Source organism: Caretta caretta, chromosome 1 (assembly GCF_965140235.1).
Source record: "Caretta caretta isolate rCarCar2 chromosome 1, rCarCar1.hap1, whole genome shotgun sequence".
Classification (NCBI taxonomy): Eukaryota; Metazoa; Chordata; order Testudines; family Cheloniidae; genus Caretta; species Caretta caretta.
In genome coordinates, this window is record NC_134206.1 from 325,824,764 (window position 1) to 325,834,877 (window position 10,114).

The following is a 10,114-nucleotide window of genomic DNA, read 5'->3' on the forward strand; positions in this document are numbered from 1 at the left end:
ACACATTTTATAAGTGCTTGTATACAAATGCATGAAATCTAAGATGGGTGAACTTGAGTGTCTGGTATTAAATGAGTATACTGATATAATGGACATCCAAGAAAGTTGGTGGAACACAGTAATACCAGGGTACAAAACATATAAGAATGACAGAGTAGCTCATGTAGGTGGGGGAGTGGCATTATATGGAAAAAAAGAAAACATACCGTCAAAAATAATAAAAGTCTTCAATTAATCAAACAGGATCATAGCATCACTATGGATGGAAATTCCACGCTTGAATAATAAGAGTATAGCAATAGGAATATACTACCGAACACCTGACCAGGATGGTGATGGTGACTGAAATGCTCAGGAAGATTAGAGAGGCTACAAAAACATAAAACCTAATAATGGGGGCTTGCAACTATCCCAATATTGACTAGGAACATGCCACCTCAGGACAGGATGAAGAGATAAAATTTGTAGATACTCATTTAACTTAAAATAAGGAACTACACAAAAATGAGGAGGCTAGTTAAATGGAAATTAGAGAAATAGTCACACTAGTGAAATGCCTAAAAGCTGCATGGACACCATTTAAAAACACCATAATAGAGGCTCAAACTATATGTATACTCCAAATTAAAACAAAAAACAAAACAAAAAACAGTAAGAGGACCAAAACAATGCTAGCATGGCTAAACAATAAAGTAAAAGAGGCAGTTAGAGACAAAAAGACATCCTTTAAAAACTGGAAGTCAAATCCTACTGAGGAAAATAGAAAGGAGCATAAACTCTGGCAAGTTAAGTATAATTAGGCAGTCCAAAAAAGACTAGCAACTAGCAAAAGACACAAAAATTAACAGCAAAAGAATTTTTGTTTACATACATCAGAAGTGTGCCAAACAATCAGTGGGGCCACCACACAGTCAAGGTGCTAAAGAAACACTGAAGGAAGACAAGGCCATTGTGGAAAAGCTAAATGAATTCTTTTCATCGATCATCACTGCAGAGGATGTGAGAGAGATTCCCACACCTGACCCATTCTTTTAAGATGGCAGATCTGAGGAACAGTCCTAGATTGAGATGTCAGTAAAGGAGGTTTGGGAACAAATTGATAAATTAAACAACAACACCACTCTAGGACCAGGTGGTATTCACCTAAGAGTTCTGAAGAAACTCAAATATGAAATTGCAAAATTAACTGTGGTATGTAACCTATCACTTAAACCAGCATCTGTTCCAGATGACTGAGGATAGCTATTGCAATGCCCCCAATTTTAAAAAAGGATCCAGAAGTGCCAATATGCCTATCTTTAGCACCAGGCAAACTGGTTGAAACTATAGTAAAGAACAGAATTATGAGATACACGGATGAACACAAATTTGTTGGGGAAGAGTCAATGCGGCTTTTGAAAAAGGGAAATCATACCTCACGAATCTATTAGAATTTTCTGAGGGGGTCAAGAAACACATGAACAAGAGAGATATGGTGGATACAGTGTACTTGGACAAGGTCCCTAACCAAAGGCTCTTAAGCAAAGTAGGCAGTCATGGGATAAGAAGGAAGGTCCTCTCATGGATCAGTAACTGGTTAAAAGATAGGAAACAAAGGGTAGGAATAAATGGTCCATTTTCACAATGGTGAGAGGTAAATATGATGGTCCTCCAAGGATCTGTACTGGGACCAGTACTATTCAACATATTCATAAGTGATCTGGAAAAAGGGGTAAACAGGGAGGTGGCAAAGTCTGTACACAATAAATATCCTGAATAATTTTGTAAATCCAAATCAGACTGAAGAGTTACAAAGGGGTCTCACAAAACTGGATGACCGGACACCAAAATGGCAGATGAAATTCAATGTTAATAAATACAAAGTAATTCACACTGGAAAACATCATCATTTTGTATATATAGTTGGGATTGAGTCTAAATTAGCTGTTTCCACTCAAGAAAGATCTTGAAGTCACTGAATAGTTCTCTGAAAACATCTGCTCAATGTGCAGCAGCAGTCAAAAAAAGCTAACAATCTGTTAGCAACCATTAGGAAAGGGATAAACAGAAAATATCATAATACCCCTATATAAATCCATGGTACACCCATACTTTGAATACTGCATGCAGTTCTGGTCTTCTTATCTCAAAAAAGGAAAAATTAATAGGCAGCCAGTTTAAAACAAACATAAGGAAGTACTTCTTCACACAATGCACAGTCAGTCTATGGAACTCATTGCCAGGGGATGCTGTGGAGGCCAAAAGTATAACTGGGTTCAAACAAAAATGAGATAAGTTCATGGATAGGTCTATCAATGGCTATTAGCCAAGATGATCAGGGATGCAATCCCATGCTCTGGGTGTCTCTAAACTTCTCACTGCCAAAAGCTGGGACTGGACAACAGGGAATGGATCACTTGATAAGTTACCCTGTGTCTGTGTGTATAAAAACATCTTCTGTATTTTCCACAGTATGCATCCGATGAAGTGAGCTGTAGCTCACGAAAGCTTATGCTCAAATAAATTGGTTAGTCGCTAAGGTGCCACAAGTACTCCTTTTCTTTTTGCGAATACAGACTAACACGGCTGTTACTCTGTACCCTGTTCTATTCATTGCCTCTGAAGCATCTGGCATTGGCAACTCCAGAAGACAATACTGGGCTAGATGGACCGTTAGTGTGACCCAGTATGGCCATTCTTATGACATTATCCAAGGGGAACTGAGCATCTCGTAATCGTCAGGCATAGAGTTGCTTGCCAGGAACTAAGATGACTAACGGGGACATTCTCTGCCAGGGATATATTTTGATCAGTACTAACCGTTTTGTCATTATCAATACTGCCTCAGAGAAAAATTCTAGAACTGCAACACGTCCCTTTCAAAAGGATTGAAACTTGAGATCTTTCTACCAAATATCCAACACTTACAGAGCAGAAAAAAGACAGACTGAAAAATTCTATGCAACCCTGAACCCAAGGCCTAAGGAAACCTGATAAACATGTGGGAAAAGACAAGCCATGATATAGAACATGAATACAGAGTTACTCCCATTTCCAATATTTCAGAGGGCAGAGCAAGTTCATCAGATAAGGGAATCTCAATGTGAGTGCCAAAGTGAGTAAAGTTTGAAAAGACACAACTGCATTCCTCTTGGTATTAAATAAAGGTATTTAAATTTCAGAAAGAGAGAGAACTAAAAATTAGAAGGAACAGAAAACAAATCTGTGGAAAAGGGGAGTAGCTCCAGTCTTTCAGGGCTCTGGAAAAAGCTGACTTGTGAAGGGGGGACCCAGACAGGAACACAATTAAGTTCTCATTGAATTCTGGTCAGTCTGTCTTGGGCATTTTGGTGACCATTTGGTGACCCTGGTGCTATTTGGACAATGATTAACTGAATTGACACACAAAACAGAGACCATAGGAAAAAAGAGCAACATCAGCTACAGTAGGCACAAGACTGGGGCAAATATGACTTCATGTGACTTGCATTCTCCTTATCCTGGAGTCAGCTGGCTCCCAGTGCAAGTTACAGCATTCTTAAGGCTCTTATGTCCAGCAGCCAATGCCATAAGGTGCCATTCTGCAGCCAGAGATTATCTTGGCCCAACTCCCTTTGCCCCCTGAAATGTTCCCTACAATGCGGACTAGAAGGAGCAATAGTCACAGAGATACAGTGGTTGGCTTTACATCACCAAGGATCTGGATCTGCCAGATTGCTTGATGCTATGCATCACCAGCAAGGCCACAGGGTTTTTTTTTGAAAAGACACAGCCATCTCCATAAAATTTTATGGAAACAAAATATTGCAGTAAGATTATTTTTCTGAATCCAAGATAAAACAGTGAAAACACCTTAACTGTAATAACATTCAATTGCATTATGCTAACTCAGCATACACACTAGCCATAATGCATCTTAATTCTGTGCTCTTTCAAACACACACCTCTAAGAGACCGCAGCCTATCAGCAACTGCCGAATTACCTTCACCAGCTAATCAGCAACTGCCAAATTACCTTCGTCATTAGATAAAGGGACTGGAGAAGAAAAATGAAGTCCACCTGGCAAAGACTGAAACATGTCAGAGGTTTATTATGCTTGAAGGAAAAGAACTGGCCCTTCCCTACTGTCTTCTTTCTACACAGATTTAGTTAACTACAGTATTTAACAAAACCCATACCACAATTTGAGAATAGGATTAACTCATCTAAACAAAAAGTAACATTCTTGCTTTTTAAAAAAAAACACATCAGTGATTTGTGCAGCCCCTGGTATGGGTGGGGCGGGGAAGGGAAATCACCTAAGAGGCTTAAAATCTTCAGGTTTGAGACAAGTCACAAAAGAAACAGGACAGAGAAAACAATTTCTGAGAACCAGGATGTTATTATGCAGTTTAGCCCAGTAACAGATATGTGCGTTCACATGTATGAACGCATGCACAGCCTGGAATATTGTAACTATGCTGAAGATGTCAAAGGGAATGATAGAAGCACATGGGGGATGAACAAAGTGATCAAATTATGAAACAAATTTGAAGACTTCTCTTCATACCTTTCTTTTAAATGAAAATAAGATTATGCACTTGACTTTAGGGTCAAATCTGAAAACTGTAGGTGGAATGCATAACAGCAAATTCAAATTCTGGCAGGCCAGACAACTACCACTGAATTTAACCCCAAAAACTATTACAACAGCAGCAGACAGCGACGTGGGACTCAATTCATTAACGTTAGCGAGGCACGTTGTCAGTGAGAAGGGGCAAGCAAGATGTGCTTTGGACTATTCTTCTTCTCCTCGGTTAAAAGGGGAACTATAAGAGCCACAAACACTCATTATCCCAAGGGAGGGGGGCGAGGGGACAAGAAAGATGGGAGATGGTAAGATGGGGATGAAGGGAACGCGTAGAGGAACAAGTAGGAAGATGAAGGGGGGGGAGGAGAAGGAATGAGGTGAAGGGGTGTGCAGGAGATACAATCTGATGGGGGGGGAATAAAAGAAGGGCGGGGGAGGCTAGAGTCAAGGAGGATATATGGGGGAAGGGAGCTAGCCAGGGCTAAGAGGGGCATCTTTGGAGAAAGAGATAGGGGCAAGAGGTTGGGAAAGGGAGAGGAAGGTTACAGGTGGAGGGAGTGGGAGGGGCTGAGAAAGGGATATGGGAGACAGCAGGATATATAAGGTGAGGGGAAAGGCATGTTGTGGGGAAGACAGAAGCAGGGAAAGGGAAGTGTCAGGGATATAAGGGGCATAGGGTGAGAAGAGCAGACACGATGTGTTGGGGATACAGGAGATTCAGGAAGAGAGGCAGGGACACAGGGCTCAGGATGGGGGATCCATGGGGCAAGAGGATGCAAGAACAGGGGGCTCAGGGTGAGGAGGGACTTGGGTTTGAGGGACACATGGGTGTAGGCTCAGAATGAGGTGTAGCAAAGGGGATTTGGGAGATATATGGGAAGGGGGCTTGGCAAAGGGGATTCAGGGTGTGGAGGGGCTGGGGGTAGGGAGATGCAAGGGACAGGGGCTCAGGGTGAGGAGGGGTATGCAGCTTGGGGGATACGTGGATGGGGAGAGGACTCAGGGCTGGGAGGGATTTGGGGATACATGGAGGGGGACTCAGCGTGGGGAGCAATACAGGGTTTGGGGGGAAAAGTGGGGAGGGGACTCAAGGTGAGAAGAGATACAGGGTTTGGGAATATGTGGGGGTGGGGATGGGGGCTCCGGGTGAGGAGGGATATGGGGGATAGGTGGGGAAGGAGCTCAGGGTGAGGAGGAGTATGGGGATACATAGGGAGAGGGCTCAGGGTTATGGTGGTCTGGAAGGGTATGTGCGGAGAGGGCTCAGGGTGGGCAGGGATACTGGGGAGGGGGCTCGGGGAGGGGGGTATGGGATTTAGGGGATACATGGGGAGCTCAGGGTAGTAGGGATATGGGTTTGGAAGGGTACATGGGGAGGGGACTCAGAATGGGGAGGGGTTGTGGGATACGTGGGGAGGGGGCTCAGGGTGGGGAGAGAGTTGGGGGATATGTTGGAAGGGGGCTCAGAGTGGGGAAGGGTGCGGGGGTGCGGGATATGCGGGGAGGGGGCTCAGGGTGCGGGATATGCGGGGAGGGGGCTCAGGGTGGGGTGGAGGATACGCGTGGAGGGGGCTCAGGGTGGGGTGGGGAGAGGGGGTTCACGGGGAGGGGGCTCAGGATGGGGAGGGGTGCAGGAGATATGTGAGGAGGGGGCTCAGAGTTGGGTGGGGAGGGGGGATTCGTGGGGAGGGGGCTCAGGGTGCAGGATACATGGGGAGGGGGTTCAGAGTGGGGTGGTGTGGGCAGGGGGATTCGTGGGGAGGGGTGCGGGAGATACGCAAGGAGGGGGCTCAGGGTGGGGAAGGGTGCGGGGGCTCAGGGTGCGGGATACATGGGGAGGGGGCACAGAGTGGGGTGGGGCGGGGGGATTCGCGGGGAGGGGGCTCAGGATGGGGAGGGGTGCGGGGGATATGCGAGGAGGGGGCTCAGAGTGGGGTGGGGTGGGGTGGGGTGGGGCGGGGGGATTCGCGAGGAGGGGGCTCAGGATGGGGTGGGGCGGGGGGATTCGCGGGGAGGGGGCTCGGGGTGCGGGATACATGGGGAGGGGGCTCAGAGTGGGGTGGGGCGGGGGATTCGCGGGGAGGGGGCTCAGGATGGGGAGGGGTGCGGGAGATACGCGAGGAGGGGGCTCAGGATGGGGTGGGGCGGGGGGGATTCGCGGGGAGGGGGCTCGGGGTGCGGGATACATGGGGAGGGGGCTCAGGATGGGGTGGGGCGGGGGGATTCGCGGGGAGGGGGCTCAGGATGGGGAGGGGTGCGGGAGATACGCGAGGAGGGGGCTCAGGATGGGGAGGGGCGGGGGGATTCGCGGGGAGGGGGCTCGGGGTGCGGGATACATGGGGAGGGGGCTCAGGATGGGGAGGGGTGCGGGAGATACGCGGGGAGGGGGCTCAGGATGGGGAGGGGCGGGGGGATTCGCGGGGAGGGGGCTCGGGGTGCGGGATACATGGGGAGGGGGCTCAGGATGGGGAGGGGTGCGGGGGATACGCGGGGAGGGGGCTCAGGATGGGGAGGGGCGGGGGGATTCGCGGGGAGGGGGCTCGGGGTGCGGGATACATGGGGAGGGGGCTCAGGGCGGGGAGCGGTGCGGGGGGCAGGGACACCGGCGGTGCTGAGGGGCAGAGCGGCTGGGAACGGGGACAGGCGCCTACCTCCCGGCCGGCCACTGACCGAGCAGCGGTGAGGGCTTCCCGGCGCTCGACTCCGGCAGCCCCGTGCCTGCGCCTCCGGGTCTGGAGCGGGTGTCTTCCGGGCCAATGAGAAGGCCGCGCGTGCCCTACCGCCAGCAAGCACCGAGACGGGCCGGCTGGAAGGGACCGAGAATGTGCCTGTCTAGCACTCCGCGGAGGCCGCGCTCTATGGTTCTGCTTCTTGCTCCTAGCCGGGGCGTTCCCTTCTCCCTTCACGAGCCGTCCTACACGCCCGGCCGGGCCGGGTGACGAGACGCGCCCGCTGCTCCTGCGTCGGGATCCAGCCGCTCAAATGCCGCGATTGATCCGATTGACAGTAGCAGCCACCGCTCCTTGTCTGCTGACTTAACAGAGCCTCTGGGGGTCGCGTTTCCAGGCTCCCGCCCCCACCCCTCAGCCCAAAGGCTGGAAACAGCCTTTGGTTTTGTTTTTTTTAAAGGAGCTGCGATTCTTACAAAATCCCAGGACTCCCGGAGCTGGGGCTAAAGGAAATCACCCAATAACATGAAACTCTTGATAAGAGCATGAACATTGGCAATGCAGCATCCTGCCATCAGCTCCTGTCCCGCATCCACAGGTTGGGCCGATCGCAGCTCCCACTGGCTGCGGTTCGCTGCTCCAGGTCAATGGGGGCTGCAGGAATGGCGGCCAGCACATCCCTCAGCCCACTCCGCTTTCCTCAGCCCCCATTGCCCTGGAGCAGTGAACCACAGACAGTGGGAGCCACGATCGGCCAGACCTGCGGATGCGGCAGGTAAACAAACCGGTCCGGCCCACCAGGGGTTTTCCCTGAACAAGTGGGGGACTGGCTTTGAGAACCACTGATCTACACTACAGAGTTTTGTCAACAAAAGTTATGTGGACCATCGAAAAGCGCTATAATAACATCACTATTGCGTGTTTGCACTACGCTCCCTCTTTCTGTAAAGCGTGTCCACAATTGGTGCTCGAACATCAACAGAGAGAGCAGTGCACTGTGGGTAGCTATCCCATGGTGCTACTGTCCACCTTCTGCAGGTAAGACTTCTGGGAAGGCAGAGAGGATCACAGGATGTCATGGGGCGGGCTCAATGTCCCATGATGCATTGGTTTCCATCCCAGCACTCTGTGGGCTTCTGAATGGAGGGATCTTAGTGTTATGCAAGTCTGGGTTGACAAACCGTGGCTGCAGAACTTTTGGATGTGGAAAGCCACCACGGGCAGCTGGTGAACCGGCCATTGGGGAGGCTAGCCCCTGGCCCCTCCCCTTCTGCCCAAGGCCCTGCTCCTCACCCTCCCCTTCTACCCTCCCTCCCCTGCAGGGACCCAGAGCACCCCCACTGTGGCCACCAGGCCCCCTGCCCCAGCTCCAGAGCTCTGGTTAGGCCTCCAGAGCTCTGGGCGGGCCCCCAACCCCAGCCCTGGAGTGCCGCCAGCCCCAGAGCTGCGGCATGGTCCCAGCGCCCCAAGTGCCAGGTGGGCAGCGTGGCTCCAGCACCAGCTGCCCCGAGTCCCGGTGGAACTGCAACGCCAGCCCACCCCAGCCCCAGCCAACCTGGGCTACTGTGGAAGAGCAGGAAAGAACTGCAGTGCGGGAAAGGGCCTGGGGGCGGAGTGTGGGTGGGGCCACGCCAGGCTGTTTGGAGAGGCACAGCCACCTGAGGCGGGGAGCTCAAATGACGCCCCCATTACCCCTCGCTTGGGCCAAAAATTTGAAAGGTCTCAGTTCTGCCTTCCTCCTGTTCTGCTCCTCTCATGGTACTGCTCTACTACCTACCCCAATGAAAGAGAACTAACAACTTAAAATGCCTTGTTCAAAAATTTTAAGTAACACTTAACTTTCATAAAAAGAAAAGAAGTACTTGTGGCACCTTAGAGACTAACAAATTTATTTGAGCTTTCATGAGCTACAGCTCACTTCATTGGATGCACGCAGTGGAAAATACAGTGGGGAGATTTTATATACACAGAGAACATGAAACAATGGGTGTTACCATACACACTCTAACAAGAGTGATCAGGTAAAGTGAGCTATTACCAGCAGGAGAGAGAGAGAGAAAAAAACCTTTTGCAGTGATAATAAAAGAGGGCCATTTCCAGCAGTCGACAAGAACGTGTGAGGAACAGGGGCGGGGGGGAATAAACATGGGGAAATAGTTTTACTTTGTGTCTTTACTCCCAGTCTTTATTCAAGCCTAATTTAATGGTGTCCAGTTTGCAAATTAATTCCAATTCAGCAGTCTCTCCTTGGAGTCTGTTTTTGAAGATTTTTTGTTGAAGAATTGCCTCTTTTAGGTCTGTAATCGAGCGACCAGAGATATTGAAGTGTTCTCCAACTGGTTTATGAATGTTATAATTCTTGACATCTGATTTGTGTCCATTTATTCTTTTACACAGAGACTGTCCAGTTTGACCAATGTACATGGCAGAGGAGCATTGCTGGCACATGATGGCATATATCACATTGGTAGATATGCAGGTGGCCGAGCCCCTGATGGTGTGGCTGATGTGATTAAGCTCTATGATGGTGTCCCCTGAATAGATATGTGGACACAGTTGGCAATGGGCTTTGTTGCAAGGATAGGTTCCTGAGTTAGTGTTTTTGTTGTATGGTGTGTGGTTGCTGATGAGTATTTGCTTCAGGTTGTGGGGCTGTCTGTAAGCAAGGACTCGCCTGTCTTCCAAGATCTGTGAGAGTGATGAGTCGTCCTTCAGGGTAGGTTGTAGATCCTTGATGATGAGTTGTTTTTTTTTCTCCCTGCTGGTAATAGCTCACCTTACCTGACCACTCTTGTTACAGTGTGTATGGTAACACCCATTGTTTCATGTTCTCTGTGTATATAAAATCTTCCCACTGTATTTTCCACTGCTTGCATCCGATGAAGTCAGCTGTAG

At 49.5% G+C, this 10,114-nt stretch overlaps 1 protein-coding gene across 4 annotated transcripts in view; it reads right to left on the minus strand.

Moving 5' to 3' along the window:
• ERGIC2 (ERGIC and golgi 2) overlaps positions 1 to 7,561 on the minus strand; it is a 56,489-nt gene extending 48,928 nt beyond the window's left edge. The window contains exon 1 of one of the 4 annotated variants that reach the window (XM_048836311.2): positions 7,202 to 7,561. The gene's annotated coding sequence lies outside the window, so the exon portion shown is untranslated. The remainder of the gene's footprint in view (positions 1 to 7,201) is intronic. The other 3 variants (XM_048836310.2, XM_048836309.2, XM_048836312.2) reach the window with 3 other exon arrangements.
• Positions 7,562 to 10,114: the final 2,553 nt, after the last annotated feature.